Below are 19,597 nucleotides of genomic sequence, written 5' to 3' on the forward strand. Positions count from 1 at the left end.
GAGTTTACCCTATCATCAGCTTATATTTTCTTATCACGCACTTTTTGAAATATTGGTTTCTGAATCATGCCTACTTATCGGGTAGTAGTTTTGATAGGCCTGATTTGACAACAACCAACCTAAACCGTCTTGAACTTCTAATTTTTTTGTTACTTATCCGATTTGAAATTTCTTTGTTGTATACGATAGAAGATCATATAAAGAACGTGTATACGAAATTTCATCGATTTATCTTAATTTTAAGTTACTTTAAAAAAATAATTCTATATTGAATTTTTTCGCGAAAAATTGGGATGTCATTTTGCTACGTACCAAAACTCAAATAGTCATTGCGTTTAACGTATTTACTCAATAAATGTAATTTTTGTACAATGTGTTCATATATATTGTTGGATTATGTGTGCCAAATTTGGATTTATAAAACTAAAAAAATTCCGAGATATTAAAAAAATATTGCTCATTTTGGCCGTTTGCTACGTATTTTCTTAATTTTTAAAATGCTTTTACAACGTGGTTACTTTACGAAAACAAACTATTTTTAGGTATGTTAGTCTATGTTTAACATACTATCGATCTGCTATTTTGATTTTTTGAATTTAAGCGTGTTTATATTTTTAATAAAACCCGACTTTTTTTAGATTTTGTGGTCGCTAGAACTCAAATATAATTGTCTCGTTCACTCAAAGTTTATTATAAATGTAAAATGACTTATTAAAATATCTTTATTATCATTAAATTGCAATTTACATAATGAAAAGCTTTATTTTCATTATTAGTCATCATTTAGTTAGCAAATGATTATTTTAAAAGTATATATCACAATTTTTCGGAATTTTGTTATCATTTTAAAATTGGAAAACGTTTCAAATTTAAGGACTTGTAGCAGGTCTTGTATTAAATTACGATTTATTTTGTTTAACATTTTAGAAACAAAAATTCCTTTAATATGTGTAATCATTAAAACATTCTGCATCCACTAGACGTTGATTTTATTGATTTATATAGTTTTAAAACAATTAAATTGGCGATTAAATGTCACGAAATTTAAAAATCCTAAGCATTTTCACTGGAACCACAGCATCCTAGGCCCAACAGCATCGACAGCCTACAGCAAACTATAGATAAACCAGGTATACCGTAAGTTTTTATTTATTTTTGTTGTAATATAGATTTTTAAATAGTTATAGTTCAATGTTATATATTTAATGTTGTTATCTGACTCTCTGGCGGTAATCTATGAGAGGTAAATTAGGGGCCTAGGCCTTAGGTCTATGATGCACATAAAATGCCAAACCTTGTGTGCAGCCCGGGGGGCTGCTGCGCCCGGCCGCGGCCCAGGCGGCCTAATTAGGCTTACCGCTTAGGCCTCGGTCTACATTAGGCCTAGGCCCTAGTGTCTGTTTACAGGTTTGTAAGTCCATAAACAGAGTAGGCCTAGACCTAACTTTTCTGGAATCTAGGCATAGGATAGGCACTGACTAGGCCTATGTCTAGAAATAAGCATGGCCTATTATTTACAGCTTTAGCCTGGAAGCCTACTAAGCCTACTAGGCCTAGCCTCTAGGCCTAGTAGGCCTAGCCTACTCCTACCTAGCCTGTCTTAGGCTAGGCTAGGCCTAGAGGTAGTACTCAGTGCTAGAAGCCTGCCTAGGCCTAGATGTAGCCTACATCCTAAAACTAGACTAGGCCTAGGCTAGAACCTCTAGTAAAGGCTTTGACAGTTTTCTAGGCCCTACCTACATTATGTATGTTAGGGCCTATCTGACTTCTAGCATAGGCCTAGCCTAGACATTTACAGAAGGTGTACTGTAGGTTTCCCTTCTACATCATTAACAGCTAGCTTAGAACAATCCCTGCATTAAATCAAGCATCCATCCCAAATATTTTTAACATTCACGAATTAAACATACTACTAGGCCTATTATGATTTACAAAGCAAATTAATTTTTAGTTTTAGTGTCCGGTTTGGAGTATTCAATCAACTACTCAATTTCTGATGACTCAATAATCAACTTAACTTCAGGTATTTTAAGTCCCAAGCTTATTCAACTTATGTTTAATGTGACTAACAACATATGAAAATAACAATTACTCCTTAAAACTATAAATAAACATTAATTCAATCCAAATAATGGTAGCAAAAGAGATGTTATGAAATAGTAACTATTAAATACTGTTGGTGTTGACTGTATTCAGTTTTTTTTTTCAGTGAAACACAATATGGTACAAATGGAGAAAAATATATCTAGAAGAGAGGAAAATAACAAGATGAAGGAGTAGGAAAAATATGGTATACTTATCTGTATGGGGATTTTCATACACATTAATTCATGTTAAAACAAAATGACTATTAAACTATTTTAAGCCCAATTAAATACAACAAAGCACCCAAGTCAATGCCATGAAATGTAATTTAACAGGTGTCTTAAATTAATTCTAAAGCCAATACAAAGCAAATTCATTTACAATTAAAATGAAGTGAGAAAAGTGTAATGTAACAGTCAGAATTGTTAGAAATGTAATATAAATAAAATACAAATTAAAACTTTTATTTTAGACAACTTCTAATGTTTATTAAAATGTGCTTTTTCATTTTTCAGTTACTGCTGTGGTTTCAAACATCCTTCACTTCACATACAAGTTAATGGCTTATTAATAATTAAGGTAATCAGTAAACTCATTATAAATGTTTTGCTTTAATTTACTAACAATGTTTCATTTATCTACTAACCATACATAAACACACTCACACACCAACATACACAAAACACCTTTTAGAATAGCTTGTATTTAATGTAGGACAAAATTAAACATAACAATGTAGTTGTAGGACAAAATTAAACACAACAAAAGTTTGATCTAGGCTTATTAGTTGTAGGACAAAATTCAACATCAATAAAGCTTAGTTAGTTGCTTAAAATTAAACGGAGGAATACAGTTCAGTTTAGTTTATATTTACTGTATATAAAAATTAAACGGAGCAATGTAGTTTAGTAGTTGGTTGTAGAACTAATTTAAACAGGAGAATGCAGTTCAGTTGAGTTTAGTTATTTACTGTATAGGGAAAAAAAATAACAGAAGAATGAAGTTTAGTTTTAGTTGGTTGTTGGACAAAAATGAACAGTTTGGTTAATTGTTGTATTACAAATGCAGACACAGCAATACAGTTCAGTTTAGTTATTTACTGTAGGAAAAAATAAACACATAAACATTGCAGTTTATTTAGTTAATTGTAGGAAAAAATTGGTTTAGAAATCATTTATTGACACAACATTAAACTAGTTAGACATGTGTAGGGTTACAGTTATTATAGTACACAATTAAGAGTACATATTTAGACAATCTGAAAGTATAATTGGTTGAGAAATCATCTATTAAACAAACCAATAATACAGGACATTCAAGTAGTTAGACATGTGTAGTGGTACAGTTATTATAGAACACAATTAAGAGTACATATTTAGACAATCTGAAAGTATAATTGGTTGAGAAATCATCTATTAAACAAACCAATAATACAGGACATTCAAGTAGTTAGACATGTGTAGGGGTACAGTTATTATAGGACATAATTAGGAGTTTGTTGTAGGACACAATTAAACACAGCAGTTTAGTTTAGTTAGAACAAGCCCCGCATTAAATCAGTAATCAAGCATCCATCGTAAATATTTTAAACATAATTTTGTAATACTATTTTCATGAATTAAAAATACTATATGACTTATATTATAATGCAAATAAATTTTTAGTTTTAGTGTCCGGTTTGGAGTATTCAATCAACTAGCCTATTCAATTTCTGATGACTCAAAACTCAACTTAACTTCAGGTATTTTAAGTCCCACGCTTAATCAACGTTTTAATGTTACTAACAACATATGAAAATACAATTATTTTTAGGTCATAAAAATAACAATTACTCCTTAAAATTATAAATAAAGTAATAAATAATAATAATTCAATGCAAATAATGGTAGTAGTAGGCCTAGTGGTAACAAAAGAGATTTCTTAAAATAGTAACTATTGAATGCTGTTGGTGTTGACTGTATTCAGTTTTTTTTTCAGTGAAAAACATGATGGTACAAATGGAAAAAAGGTCTAGAAGAGAGGAAAATAACAAGATGAAGGAGCAGAAAATATATGGTTGAATATATGACTAAAATCATACCTTACATTAAAACAATCAATTAAATTAATATTTTATATTACAATAAAGGATGAAATCAATGGTAGGACATGTAATGAGGCCAGTTAAACTAATAACATATAGTATTGAAATAGAGTAAATGTAAAATAAAGAGGTAATTTAGGTGGAAAAATGATAATTAAAAAAAATGCTAGTACTACAAGTAAAAATGTTTATTCACATATTTTTTTTATTAATTATATTTTCAGCCTCTGCTATGATTAGTACCAAGTATTGTTGCTTTCAACAAGTCTTACTTCACAATTTGATGTCTTTTAAAGGTAATTGGTCATCTCAATATTGCTTTACGCTTTAAACCATCAGATAATAGTAATAATTGTAGCAGTACAATTAGAAATTAAATTTACATTACATTTATCAAACAAAATGTCTAATGTGATTAATTGACAACACAATTACAAAAGACAGTAAAAAAGTAGTTAATTTGAAATGCCCAAATTCAATTTAGCTTTCCCTTCTCCATCAGCTGTTCTTGTTTGGGTACATTGTTTAAAATCACAATATATGATACACAGAAATACAGTCTGTTTAGGTCATAAAAATTAATAATGCACTAAAAATGTTATTAGTTTTATTAGTACTGTATACTAATGACTGAATATAATGGGTTTTTTTTAAACAGTGATAATGGATAAGAAAGAGGATAATCTAGAAGTGGAAGTGGAAACAAGATGAATAATACATTTAGGAAGAAAAAAAAGGAGATGGTTGAATATAACTAATAGTCTTATTTTCATACACATTAATTCATGTTAAAACAAGATGACCATTAAACAATTTTAAGCCCAATTAAATACAACAAAGCACCCAAGTCAATGACTAGAAATGTAATTTAACAGGTTTCTTAAATTAATTCTAAAGCCAATACAAAGCAAATACATTTACAATTAAAAATGAAGCGAGAAAAGTGTAATGTAACACATCTGAGAATTGTTAGTAAAGTATTACATTTCAAATCCAAAATTAAAACTTTTTTTTAAACAACTTCTAATGTTATTAAAATGTGCTTTTTCAATTTTTTTTTCAGTTACTTATTTAGACATCCTCCACTTCACATACAAGTTAATGGCTTATTAATAATTAAGGTAATCAGTAAACTCATTATAAATGTTTTGCTTTAATTTACTAACAATGTTTCATTTATCTACTAACCATACATAAACACACTAACACACCAACATACACAAAACACCTTTTAGAATAGCTTGTATTTAATGTAGAACAAATTAAATCTTCTTGTACTAGACTAAAGTTAAACACAGAAATGCAGTCAGTTTAGTTAATTACTGTAGGGAAAAATTAAAAACAGCAATACAGTTCAGTTAGTTGTTGTAGGACAAAATTAAACTAAGGAATACAGTTTAGTTTAGTTATTTACTGTAGGGAAAAATTAGAAGCAGCAATGTAGTTTAGTTGGTTGTAGAACATATTTAAACAGGGGAATACAGTTCAGTTTAGTTATTTTCTGTATAGGAAAACAATTAAAAACATCAATTCAGTTTAGTATAGTTTAGTTAATTGTACTGTAGGACAAATTTAAACACAGCAATGGAATTTAGTTGGTTGTGAAACAAAAGTGAACATATTTTAGTTTGGTTAATTGTTGTAGGACAAATGTAGACACAACAATGTAGTTTAGTTTATTTGTTTGTAGAATCAAATTAAACACAGCAATTCAGTTTAGTTAAGTTGGTTGTAGAACAAAATTAAACCGAGCAATTCAATTTATCTATTGAACAACCCAATAATACAGGACATTCAAGTAGTTAGACATGTGTAGGGGTACAGTTATTATATAACCTATTTAGGAGTACATATATTTGACAACTCTAAAATTATAATTGGTTGAGAAATCATCTATTGAACAACCCAATAGCCATTCAAGTAGTTAGACATGTTTAAGAGTACAGTTATTATAGAACACAATTAAGAGTAATTATTTAAAAAAAATCTGAAAGTATAATTGGTGGAGAAATCATCTATTGAACAACTCAATAATACAGAACATTAAAGTAGTCAGACATGTGTAGGGGTACAGTTATTTTAGAACACAATTAAGAGTAAATATTTTAGACAAATCTAAAAGTCTAATTGATTGAGAAATTATCTATTGAACAACTCAACAATACAGGACATTAAAGTAGTCAGACATGTGTAGGGGTACAGTTATTATAGAACACAATTAAGAGTACATTGTAGTTTGATCTATTGGTTGTAGGATAAATTTAAACACAGCAATGCAGTTCAGTTTAGTTAGTTGTTTAGGTCAAAATAAAACAACAAATCTAACAGTGGAATTGGTTGAGAAATCATCTATTGAACAACTCAATAATACAGGACATTCAAGTAGTTAGACATGTCTGGGGGGACAGTTATTACAGAACACAATTAAGAGTAAATTGTAGTTTTTATCAATTGGTTGTAGAAGAAATTTAAACACAGCAATGCAGTTCAGGTTAGTTAGTTGTTTAGGGCAAAATTAAACACAGGATTGCAGTTCAGTTTAGTTGGTTGTAGGTGAAATTTAAACACAGCAATACAGTTCAGTTTAGTTAGTTGTTTAGGGCAAAATAAAACAGCAAATCTAACAGTGTAATTGGTTGAGAAATCATCTATTGGACAACACAATAAAACAGGACATTCAAGTAGTTAGACATGTGTAGGGGGACAGTTATTATAGAACACAATTAGGAGTACATATTTTAGACAAATCTAAAAGTATAATTGATTGAAAAATTATCTATTGAACAACTCAACAATACATGACATTAAAGTAGTCAGACATGTGTAGGGGTACAGTTATTATAGAGCACAATTAAGAGTACATATTTTAGACAAATCTAAAAGTCTAATTGATTGAGAAATTATCTATTGAACAACTCAACAATACAGGACATTAAAGTAGTCAGACAAGTGTAGGGGTACAGTTATTATAGAGCACAATTAAGAGTACATATTTTAGACAAATCTAACAGTACTATTTGTTTAAAAATCATCTATTGAACAACCCAATAATACAGGACATTCAAGTAGTTAGACATGTCTGGGGGTACAGTTATTATAGAACACAATTAAGAGTAAATTGTAGTTTTTATCAATTGGTTGTAGAAGAAATTTAAACACAGCAATGCAGTTTAGGTTAGTTAGTTGTTTATGGCAAAATTAAACACAGGAATCCAGTTCAGTTTAGTTAGTTGTAGAAGAAATTTAAACACAGCAATGCAGTTCAGTTTAGTTAGTTGTTTAGGGCAAAATTAAACACAGGATTGCAGTTCAGTTTAGTTGGAATTGTAGGTGAAATATAAACACAGCAATACAGTTCAGTTTAGTTAGTTGTTTAGGGCAAAATAAAACAACAAATCTAACAGTGTAATTGGTTGAGAAATCATCTATTGGACAACACAATAAAACAGGACATTCAAGTAGTTAGACATGTCTGGGGGGGACAGTTATTTTAGAACACAATTAAGAGTAAATTGTAGTTTTTATCAATTGGTTGTAGAAGAAATTTAAACACAGCAATACAGTTCGGTTTAGTTAGTTGTTTAGGGCAAAATAAACAGCAAATCTAACATTGTAATTGGTTGAGAAATCATCTATTGAACAACTCAATAATACAGAACATTCAGGTAGTTAGACATGTCTGGGGGGACAGTTATTATAGAACACAATTAGGAGTAAATTGTAGTTTTTATCAATTGGTTGTAGAAGAAATTTAAACACAGCAATGCAGTTCAGGTTAGTTAGTTGTTTAGGGCAAAATTAAACACAGGATTGCAGTTCAGTTTAGTTGGTTGTAGGTGAAATTTAAACACAGCAATACAGTTCAGTTTAGTTAGTTGTTTAGGGCAAAATAAAACATCAAATCTAACAGCGTAATTGGTTGAGAAATCATCTATTGGACAACACAATAATACAGGACATTCAAGTAGTTAGACATGTGTAGGGGGGCAGTTATTATAGAACACAATTAGGAGTACATATTTTAGACAAATCTAAAAGTCTAATTGATTGAGAAATTATCTATTGAACAACTCAACAATACAGGACATTAAAGTAGTCAGACAAGTGTAGGGGTACAGTTATTATAGAGCACAATTAAGAGTACATATTTTAGACAAATCTAACAGTACTATTTGTTGAAAAATCATCTATTGAACAACCCAATAATACAGGAAATTCAAGTAGTTAGACATGTGTAGGGGTACAGTTATTATAGAGCACAATTAAGAGTACATATTTTAGACAAATCTAACAGTACTATTGGTTGAGAAATCATCTATTGAACAACCCAATAATACAGGACATTCAAGTAGTTAGACATGTGTAGGGGTACAGTTATTATAGAGCACAATTAAGAGTACATATTTTAGACAAATCTAACAGTACTATTTGTTGAAAAATCATCTATTGAACAACCCAATAATACAGGACATTCAAGTAGTTAGACATGTGTAGGGGTACAGTTATTATAGAGCACAATTAAGAGTACATATTTTAGACAAATCTAACAGTACTATTTGTTGAAAAATCATCTATTGAACAACCCAATAATACAGGACATTCAAGTAGTTAGACATGTGTAGGGGTACAGTTATTATAGAGCAAAATTAAGAGTACATATTTTAGACAAATCTAACAGTACTATTTGTTGAAAAATCATCTATTGAACAACCCAATAATACAGGACATTCAAGTAGTTAGACATGTGTAGGGGTACAGTTATTATAGAGCACAATTAAGAGTACATATTTTAGACAAATCTAACAGTACTATTGGTTGAGAAATCATCTATTGAACAACCCAATAATACAGGACATTCAAGTAGTTAGACATGTGTAGGGGTACAGTTATTATAGAGCACAATTAAGAGTACATATTTTAGACAAATCTAACAGTACTATTTGTTGAAAAATTATCTATTGAACAACTCAACAATACAGGACATTAAAGTAGTCAGACAAGTGTAGGGGTACAGTTATTATAGAGCACAATTAAGAGTACATATTTTAGACAAATCTAACAGTACTATTTGTTGAAAAATCATCTATTGAACAACTCAACAATACAGGACATTCAAGTAGTTAGACATGTGTAGGGGTACAGTTATTATAGAACACAATTAAGAGTACATTGTAGTTTGATCTATTGGTTGTAGGATTAATTTAAACACAGCAATGCAGTTCAGTTTAGTTAGTTGTTTAGGGCAAAATAAGACAACAAATCTAACAGTGTAATTGGTTGAGAAATCATCTATTGAACAACTCAATAATACAGGACATTCAAGTAGTTAGACATGTCTGGGGGGACAGTTATTATAGAACACAATTAAGAGTAAATTGTAGTTGTTATCAATTGGTTGTTGAAGAAATTTAAACACAGCAATGCAGTTCAGGTTAGTTAGTTGTTTAGGGCAAAATTAAACACAGGATTGCAGTTTAGTTTAGTTGGTTGTAGGTGAAATTTAAACACAGCAATACAGTTCAGTTTAGTTAGTTGTTTAGGGCAAAATAAAACAGCAAATCTAACAGTGTAATTGGTTGAGAAATCATCTATTGAACAACTCAATAATACAGAACATTCAGGTAGTTAGACATGTCTGGGGGGACAGTTATTATAGAACACAATTAAGAGTAAATTGTAGTTTTTATCAATTGGTTGTAGAAGAAATTTAAACACAGCAATGCAGTTCAGGTTAGTTAGTTGTTTAGGGCAAAATTAAACACAGGAATGCAGTTAATTTTAGTTGGTTGTATGAGAAATTTAAACACAGCAATGCAGTTCAGTTTAGTTAGTTGTTTAGGGCAAATTTAAACACAGCAATGCAGTTCAGTTTAGTTAGTTGCTTTAGGACAAAGTTAAACAAGGAATTCAGTTTAGTTAATTACTTACGACAAAATTAAACAGAGGAATGCAGTTCAATTTAGTTAGTTGTTTAGGGCAAAATAAAACACAGCACATCTAACAGTATAATTGGTTGAGAAATCATCTGTAGAACAACTAAAAAATACAGGACAATCAAGTACTTAGATAGGTCTAGGGGTACAGTTATTATAGAACACAATTAAGAGTACATATTTTAGACAAATCTAAAAGTATAATTGGTTGAAAAATCATCCATTAAACAACCCAATAATACAGGACATTCAAGTAGTTAGACATGTGTAGGGGTACAGTTATTATATAACCCATTTTGGAGTACATATTTGACAACTCTAACAGTATAATTGGTTGAGAAATCATCTATTCAACAACCAAATGGACATTCAAGTAGACATGTGTAAGGATACAGTTATTATAGAACACAATTAAGAGTACATATTTTAGACAAATCTAACAGAATAATAATACAGGACATTCAAGTAGTTAGACATGTGTAGGGGTAATAGTTATTATAGAACACAATTAAGATTACATATTTTAGAAAAATCTAACAGTATAATTGGTTGAGACATTTTTGGTTGTAGGACACAATCATAGCAGTTCAGTTTAGTTTAGTTGGTTGTAGGACACAATTAAACAGAGCAATTCAGTTTAGTTTAGTTGGTTGTAGGACACAATTAAACAGAGCAATTCAGTTTAGTTTAGTTGGTTGTAGGACACAATTAAACCGAGCAATTCAGTTTAGTTTAGTTGGTTTTAGGACACAATTAAACAGAGCAATTCAGTTTAGTTTAGTTGGTTGTAGGACACAATTAAACAGAGCAATTCAGTTTAGTTTAGTTGGTTTTAGGACACAATTAAACACAGCAGTTCAGCTCAGTTCAGTTTAGTTGTTTGTAGAACAAAATGAAACAGAGCAATTCAGTTTAGTTTAGTTAGTTGTAGGACATAATTAAACACAGCAATTCAGTTCAGTTTAGTTGTTTGTAGAACAAAATGAAACAGAGCAATTCAGTTTAGTTTAGTTGGTTGTAGGACACAATTAAACAGAGCATTTCAGTTTAGTTTAGTTGGTTGTAGGACACAATTAAACACAGCAATTCAGTTTAGTTTAGTTTAGTTGGTTGTAGGACACAATTAAACACAGCATTTCAGTTTAGTTTAGTTGGTTGTAGAACAAAATTAAACCGAGCAATTCAGTTTAGATTAGTTGGTTGTAGGACACAATTAAACACAGCAATTCATCTATTAGCCAAAACAATAATACAGAGCATTCAAATATTTAGACATATGTAGGGGTACAGTTATTGTAGACAACAATTAAGATAATATATTTTAGACAAATTTAAAAGTATAATTGGTTGGTAAATTATCTAGTAGACAACAAAACAATACAGAACATTCAAATATTTAGACATGTGTAGGGGTACAGTTATTATAGAACATCATTAAGGGTACATATTTTAGACAAATCTAAAAGTATAATTGGTTAAGAAATTGTATAGTAGACAACACAATAATACAGAACATTCAAATATTTAGACTTGTGTAATTCAGTTTAGTTTAGTTGGTTGTAAGACACAATTAAACATAGCAATTCAGTTTAGTTTAGTTGGTTGTAAGACAAAATTAAATAGAGAAGTTTATTTAAGTTGGTTGTAGAACAAAATTAAACAGAGCAATTCAGTTTAGTTTAGTTGGTTGTTGGACAAAATTAAACACAGCAGTTCAGGTTATAGGACACAATTAAGAGTAAATATTTGAGACAAATCTAACAGAATAATTGGTTGAGAAATCTATCTATCTAATCTATTAGACAACACAATATTACAGCACATTCAAGTAGTTAAACATGTGTAGGGGTAGAGTTCTTATAGAACCCATTTGGGAGTACATATTTTAAACAAATCTAACAGTATAATTGGTTGAGAAATCATCTATAGAACAATCCAATAATACAGGACATTCAGGTAGTTAGACATGTGTAGGGGTACAGTTATTATAGAACACAATTAAGAGTACATTGTAGTTTAATCTATTGGTTGTAGGATAAATTTAAACACAGCAATGCAGTTCAGTTTAGTTAGTTGTTTAGGGCAAAATTAAACACAGGAATGCAGTTAATTTTAGTTGGTTGTAGGAGAAATTTAAACAGAGCAATGCAGTTCAGTTTAGTTAGTTGTTAAGGGCAAAATTAAACATAGGAATGCAGTTCCGTTCAGTTGGTTGTATGAGAAATTTAAACACAGCAATGCAGTTCAGTTTAGTTAGTTGTTAAGGGCAAAATTAAACATAGGAATGCAGTTCAGTTTAGTTGGTTGTATGAGAAATTTAAACACAGCAATGCAGTTCAGTTTAGTTAGTTGTTAAGGGCAAAATTAAACACAGGAATGCAGTTCAGTTTAGTTGGTTGTATGAGAAATTTAAACACAGCAATGCAGTTCAGTTTAGTTAGTTGTTAAGGGCAAAATTAAACATAGGAATGCAGTTCAGTTTAGTTGGTTGTATGAGAAACTTAAACACAGCAATGCAGTTCAGTTTAGTTGGTTGTATGAGAAATTTAAACACAGCAATGCCGTTCAGTTTAGTTGGTTGTATGAGAAATTTAAACACAGCAATGCAGTTCAGTTTAATTGGTTGTATGAGAAATTTAAACACAGCAATGCAGTTCAGTTTAGTTAGTTGCTTAAGGACAAAGTTAAGCAAGGAATTCAGTTTAGTTAATTACTTACGACAAAATTAAACAGAGGAATGCAGTTGAATATAGTTAGTTGTTTAGGGCAAAATAAAACACAGCACATCTAACAGTATAATTGGTTGAGAAATCATCTGTAGAACAACTAAAAAATACAGGACAATCAAGTACTTAGATAGGTCTAGGGGTACAGTTATTATAGAACACAATTAAGAGTACATATTTTAGACAAATCTAAAAGTATAATTGGTTGAAAAATCATCCATTAAACAACCCAATAATACAGGACATTCAAGTAGTTAGACATGTGTAGGGGTACAGTTATTATAGAACACAATTAAGAGTACATATTTTAGACAAATCTAACAGAATAATAATACAGGACATTCAAGTAGTTAGACATGTGTAGGGGTAATAGTTATTATAGAACACAATTAGGATTACATATTTTAGAAAAATCTAACATTATAATTGGTTGAGACATTTTTGGTTGTAGGACGCAATCACAGCAGTTCAGTTTAGTTTAGTTGGTTGTAGGACACAATCACAGCAGTTTAGTTTAGTTGGTTGTAGAACAAAATTAAACAGAGCAATTCAGTTTAGTTTAGTTGGTTGTAGGACAAAATTAAACACAGTAGCTTAGTTTAGTTTAGTTGGTTTTAGGACACAATTAAACACAGCAGTTCAGTTTAGTTTAGAACAAAATAAACAGAGAAATTCAGTTTAGTTTAGTTGGTTGTAGGACAGAATTTAACAGAGCAATTCAGTTTATTTTATTTGGTTGTAGAACAACATTAAACACAGCAATTCTAATTTAGCTTAGTTGGCTGTAGGACACAATTAAACAGAGTAATTCAGTTTAGTTTAGTTGGTTGTAAGACACAATTAAATATAGCAATTCAGTTTAGTTTAGTTGGTTTTAGGACACAATTAAACATAGCAATTCAGTGTAGTTTAGTTGGTTTTAGGACACAATTAAACATAGCAATTCAGTTTAGTTTAGTTGGTTTTAGGACACAATTAAACAGAGTAATTCAGTTTAGTTTAGTTGGTTGTAAGACACAATTAAACATAGCAATTCAGTTTAGTTTAGTTGGTTGTAGGGCACAATTAAACAGAGCAATTCAGTTTAGTTTAGTTGGTTGTAGGACACAATTAAACAGAGCAATTCAGTTTAGTTTAGTTGGTTTTAGGACACAATTAAACAGAGCAATTCAGTTTAGTTTAGTTGGTTGTAGGACACAATTAAACAGAGCGATTCAGTTTAGTTTAGTTGGTTTTAGGACACAATAAAACACAGCAGTTCAGCTCAGTTCAGTTTAGTTGTTTGTAGAACAAAATGAAACAGAGCAATTCAGTTTAGTTTAGTTGGTTGTAGGACACAATTAAACACAGCAATTCAGTTTAGTTTAGTTGGTTGTAGGACACAATTAAACAGAGCATTTCAGTTTAGTTTAGTTGGTTGTAGGACACAATTAAACATAGCAATTCAGTTTAGTTTAGTTGGTTGTAGGACACAATTAAACATAGCAATTCAGTTTAGTTTAGTTGGTTGTAGGACACAATTAAACAGAGCATTTCAGTTTAGTTTAGTTGGTTGTAGGACACAATTAAACATAGCAATTCAGTTTAGTTTAGTTGGTTGTAGGACAAAATTAAACACAGCAATTCAGTTTAGTTTAGTTGGTTGTAGGACACAATTAAACAGAGCATTTCAGTTTAGTTTAGTTGGTTGTAGGACACAATTAAACACAGCAATTCAGTTTAGTTTAGTTTAGTTGGTTGTAGGACACAATTAAACATAGCAGTTCAGTTTAGTCTAGTTTGTTGTAGAACAATATTAAACATAGCAATTCAGTTTAGATTAGTTGGTTGTAGGACACAATTAAATACAGCAATTCATCTATTAGCCAAAACAATAATACAGAGCATTCAAATATTTAGACATATGTAGGGGTACAGTTATTGTAGACAACAATTAAGATAATATATTTTAGACAAATTTAAAAGTATAATTGGTTGGGAAATTATCTAGTAGACAACAACACAATACAGAACATTCAAATATTTAGACATGTGTAGGGGTACAGTTATTATAGAACATCATTAAGGGTACATATTTTAGACAAATCTAAAAGTATAATTGGTTAAGAAATTATCTAGTAGACAACACAATAATACAGAACATTCATATATTTAGACTTGTGCAATTCAGTTTAGTTTAGTTGGTTGTAAGACACAATTAAACATAGCAATTCAGTTTAGTTTAGTTGGTTGTAAGACAAAATTAAATAGAGAAGTTTATTTAAGTTGGTTGTAGAACAAAATTAAACAGAGCAATTCAGTTTAGTTTAATTGGTTGTAGGACAAAATTAAACACAGCAGTTCAGGTTATAGGACACAATTAAGAGTAAATATTTGAGACAAATCTAACAGAATAATTGGTTGAGAAATCTATCTATCTAATCTATTAGACAACACAATATTACAGCACATTCAAGTAGTTAAACATGTGTAGGGGTAGAGTTCTTATAGAACCCATTTGGGAGTACATATTTTAAACATATTTAACAGAATAATTGGTTAAGAAATTATCTATTAGACAACACAATAATACAGAGCATTCAAGTAGTTAGACATGTGTAGGGGTACAGTTATTATAGAACACAATTAAGAGTACATTGTAGTTTGATCTATTGGTTGTAGGATAAATTTAAACACAGCAATGCAGTTCAGTTTAGTTAGTTGCTTAAGGACAAAGTTAAACAAAGGAATTCAGTTTAGTTTTGTTAGTTCTTACAACAAAATTAAAGAGAGGAATGCAGTTTAATTTAGTTAGTTGTTTAGAGCAAAATAAAAAACAGCAAATCTAACACTATAATTGGTTAAGAACTTTTAGACAAAACAATTATACATGGTACAGTTATTATAGAACACAATTAGGAGTAAATATTTTAGACAAATCTGAAGTATAATTAGTTGAGAAATTCTATATGAACCAACCCAATAATACAGGACATTCAAGTTGTTAGACATGTGTAGGGTACAGTTATTATAGAGCACAATTAAGACTCGAGTACATATTTTAGACAAATCTAACAGTATAATTTGGTTGAGAAATCATCTAATAGACAGCACAATAATACAGGAAATTCTATTAGTTCACATTTGTAGGGAGGGGTACAGATATTATAGAACACAATTAGGAGTACATATTTTAGACAAATCTAACATTAAAACTGGTTGAGTAATCATCTATAGAACAACCCAACAATACAGGACATTCAAGTAGTTAGACATGTATAGGGGTACAGTTATTATAGCACACAATTAAGAGTACATATTTTAGACAAATCTGAAGTATAATTAGTTGATAAATCATCTATTGAACAACTCAACAATACAAGACATTCAAGTAGTTAGGTTACAGTTATTATAGAGCACAATTTAGAGTAAATATTTTAGACAAATTTAACAGTACAATTTGAGAAATAATCTATTGAACAACCCAATAATACACATTTCACATTTAACTAGTTACATGTGTGTAGGGGTACAGTTATTATAGCACACAATTTTAGACAAATAATTTGTTTAGAAATCATCCATTAGACAACACAACGACACAGGACATTCAAGAAGTTAGACATCTGTGGGGATACAGTTATTATACAGCACGATTAAGAGTACAGCTGTATTTTAGACAAATCTAACAGAATAAATTGTTTAGAAATCATCTGGTAAACAACACAACAGTACAGAACATTTAAGTAGTTAGACATCTGTAGGGGTACAGTTATTATAAAACATATATACTAGACAAATCTACCAATACAACTGTTTGAAAAATCATTTATTAGACAATAAAACAATACAGGACACTTAACTAATTTCTTAGAAAAAAACAATTACCAATTTAATTATACACCCAAATGCAAAAACCAAAAGTAACTATTGTTAAACAACTGTACTTTTAGTAGTATTATTGATACAATTTTAATGTTTGCAGTCAATTAAATGAACACTTAACATGCTTATTGTGAAACCTGGTTAAATCCTGCAATATTCTTCTACCCACAGTGTGTTGCTGTTTGGACTGTCATTGAAGGAGCATTTTCATAGAATGAGCATACTGAAGTAGAAGTCTAAATTTATTCACCTATTCATTTGAAACTCATCAACATTATACAGCAGCAGCTCCATAGTGTTTGGTTGCATGAATGATTGGCCAGGACTTGTATTCAATGACATTTTTTAACAAACGTTACATAGATGCTTACATAGGCCTTAATTCTTTAGCCTTTCCAGGTTAAACTATTAAATGTGTTACCTTTTATAAGAAATAATTATTTTGAATTAATTTAAGCTCTTCCCTTACAGTTTGTTTTTTAGTATTTTGTAAGTTTTATTTTAATTTGTCATTAAATTAAATCAAAGATGAAATAAAGTTATAAAAGTTGTCTTCAATTCTGTGTGCACCTGCTTTTATCTAATACATACAGCTACAGATGAAGGCTGCAGTGGGGTTCTAGTCATTCCATTTATTACTATTCTCTCCTTATTTTGCTCACACTGGGCCACTATTTAAAAAGCTCATCATCCTAAAGTTAAATGACTTGCATTAATTTTATTAATCTTCAGTGTTCATGTTTTTGGAAGACAGTACATCTTTAGGTCAATGTGATTGGTTTTTTTAAACTGGTTATATATACTTGTTAAACCTTATTTCTGATTTACTTTAAACTGAAACCTTTTGTTTTGCTGAAAAGGGTCAAGTCATGACAAGTGCTTTTGCACTTCTGGACTTGATCCTGACTGCCATAATTATGAGGTTTACTACATTAAACATGAATTTAAAATGAATTATGAGAACCCTAGCACATGATGATGTTTATGGATGGAGTTGTTGATTTTCTTGTCCATAATTCTTGTAACATCCAAAGTTGTATAACACTGCATCAGTGTTGTCCACAGCGTAGGTCTATTAGTGTCTGTCAACATATGGTTTTTATTATATAAAATGTTATCAACTACATGTTATTAACATGCTCCAATGTTATTTTCTATTTATTTTCGACCAAAAACAAGTTAAAAAAACAATCTTGTATAGTCAATGTATTCAATTATAATCTCTATTCATCTGTTTAAAAAGAAATATAACATCATGTTTGCATGTACTTGATAACATTTTGTCATACAAACTTACTTGGTGTAGATTACTGTAGAAGCTTACTAAACTTAAAGCCCCATTCCCTACGTTTTTTAGATCTAATTTAAGATCACAAACTATATTTAATGTAAAAATAATACTATATGGTCCTATTGCGATAACTTTTTTCGTCTTTAAACGGTTAAAAATGTGAAAAATAAATCGATTTTAATAATTATAGCGGCCCGCTATAAATCCCAAAATGCATTGCGCGCGGATTGATATTGTTGTTTTTCACCTGTAATTCGCCCACTTTTCGATCGATCGTGAAGCCAAAACAAATGGAAGACTCCTAACTTTTCAGCGAAAATACTGGGTTTTCCCCAATTTGTATCAACGGAGTCTGGCAAAAATAGAAAGACAATTAATGCAGCAACTATACAACGTCAGACTAGGTATATAGCTAGCGTACGATGTTCGTACGTTACCGATGTTTACCAGCTAGGCCTACAAAACTAAGCCTAGCTAGGCTAGGCCTGAGACCGTCCACGAGAGGTCGATCGCCGCGAGCTACTTAGGTAGTGCATTGTTTCTCACTTTTTATCATAATTTACCATAAAACGTACATTTAAGACAAGGAATGACATGGTTTAATGTTTTTAAAGTGATATATATGTATTATTTTCCAAAAAACGTCCAAAATTGCAGGGAAGGGGTCTTTAATCTAGGTACTTGGAAATAGTAACCCACCCCACACTCAGCTTTGTACGTCACTAATTTATTGAGAAAAATACAAAACTACAGTAAAGTAAACACATTTGCTGATTTACCTTTATTAATTAGTTTTTATTAATGATTTTGACACCTTTTTTCAAGTTAAACACAGGCCTACTACTATCATTTGCTATTTATTACTGTATTTTGTATTCTCATCATCATCTTTTATTATTAGTATTTCTGGACAGCGTCAGCTACATCATCTTCATTGATTCCAGACAAGACAAATGTTCTTCCACCAACATTATTAGTTGGTTATTATTCTCAACTAACTTTTAGGATGGGCTTTAAAACTTTCACATCTTTTTATATTAATATATTATAATATCACAACCTAAAAGAAATAAAATAATTATTTAACAATTTGCATAACACATTTAGAAATAAAATTAAACACAGGTATTAGTTATTACTAAAAGGTACTGTAGTGTAAAACACATACAGCATAAAAAAGCCTTGCTTAAGGCCTACCTACTAGGCTAGGCTAGGCCTAGTCCTGTATAGCCTACAGACAGGCCCTGCCTAGCTAGGGCCTACCTACATATGTGGGCTACAGGCCTAGTAGGTTAGGCCTAAGCCTAGGTCCTCTATTAAGCTAGGCCTAGTAGCCTACTACTACTAGGCCTATAGGCCTAGGCTAGGCTTGACTATATGATGAGCCCTATAGGCCTAGGCCGGGCCTAGTAGGGCCTAGCCTACTAGGGCCTACCTAGACTATATAATCAATTGATTTATTTGATTTGAAAAGACTTCGAGTCTAACAACAAAGCCCCGATATGGGTAAAAACCCTACCTGCCTAGGCTCCTAGCCTATGTTTGGTACAAAATACACAAAATTACGTACATTAATTATTTTTTATAAATAAATAAAGTTGTTGGAAAGCCTGAA

At 30.5% G+C, this 19,597-nt stretch overlaps 1 long non-coding RNA gene across 4 annotated transcripts; it reads left to right on the forward strand.

Moving 5' to 3' along the window:
- Nucleotides 1-897: 897 nt before the first annotated feature.
- Nucleotides 898-17,130, forward strand: LOC140049307 (uncharacterized). 4 transcript variants are annotated; one of them, XR_011845225.1, is made up of 8 exons: nt 898-1,137; nt 1,952-2,023; nt 2,210-2,276; nt 2,601-2,664; nt 3,750-3,826; nt 4,063-4,464; nt 4,827-5,289; nt 16,863-17,130. It is a non-coding gene; the product is annotated as an uncharacterized lncRNA (long non-coding RNA). The 4 variants fall into 4 exon arrangements; XR_011845226.1 differs by having other exon boundaries at nt 898-1,130; nt 2,210-2,290; XR_011845224.1 differs by having other exon boundaries at nt 2,210-2,290; nt 16,863-17,129.
- Nucleotides 17,131-19,597: the final 2,467 nt, after the last annotated feature.

This window comes from Antedon mediterranea, chromosome 5 (assembly GCF_964355755.1).
Source record: "Antedon mediterranea chromosome 5, ecAntMedi1.1, whole genome shotgun sequence".
Lineage (NCBI taxonomy): Eukaryota > Metazoa > Echinodermata > Crinoidea > Comatulida > Antedonidae > Antedon > Antedon mediterranea.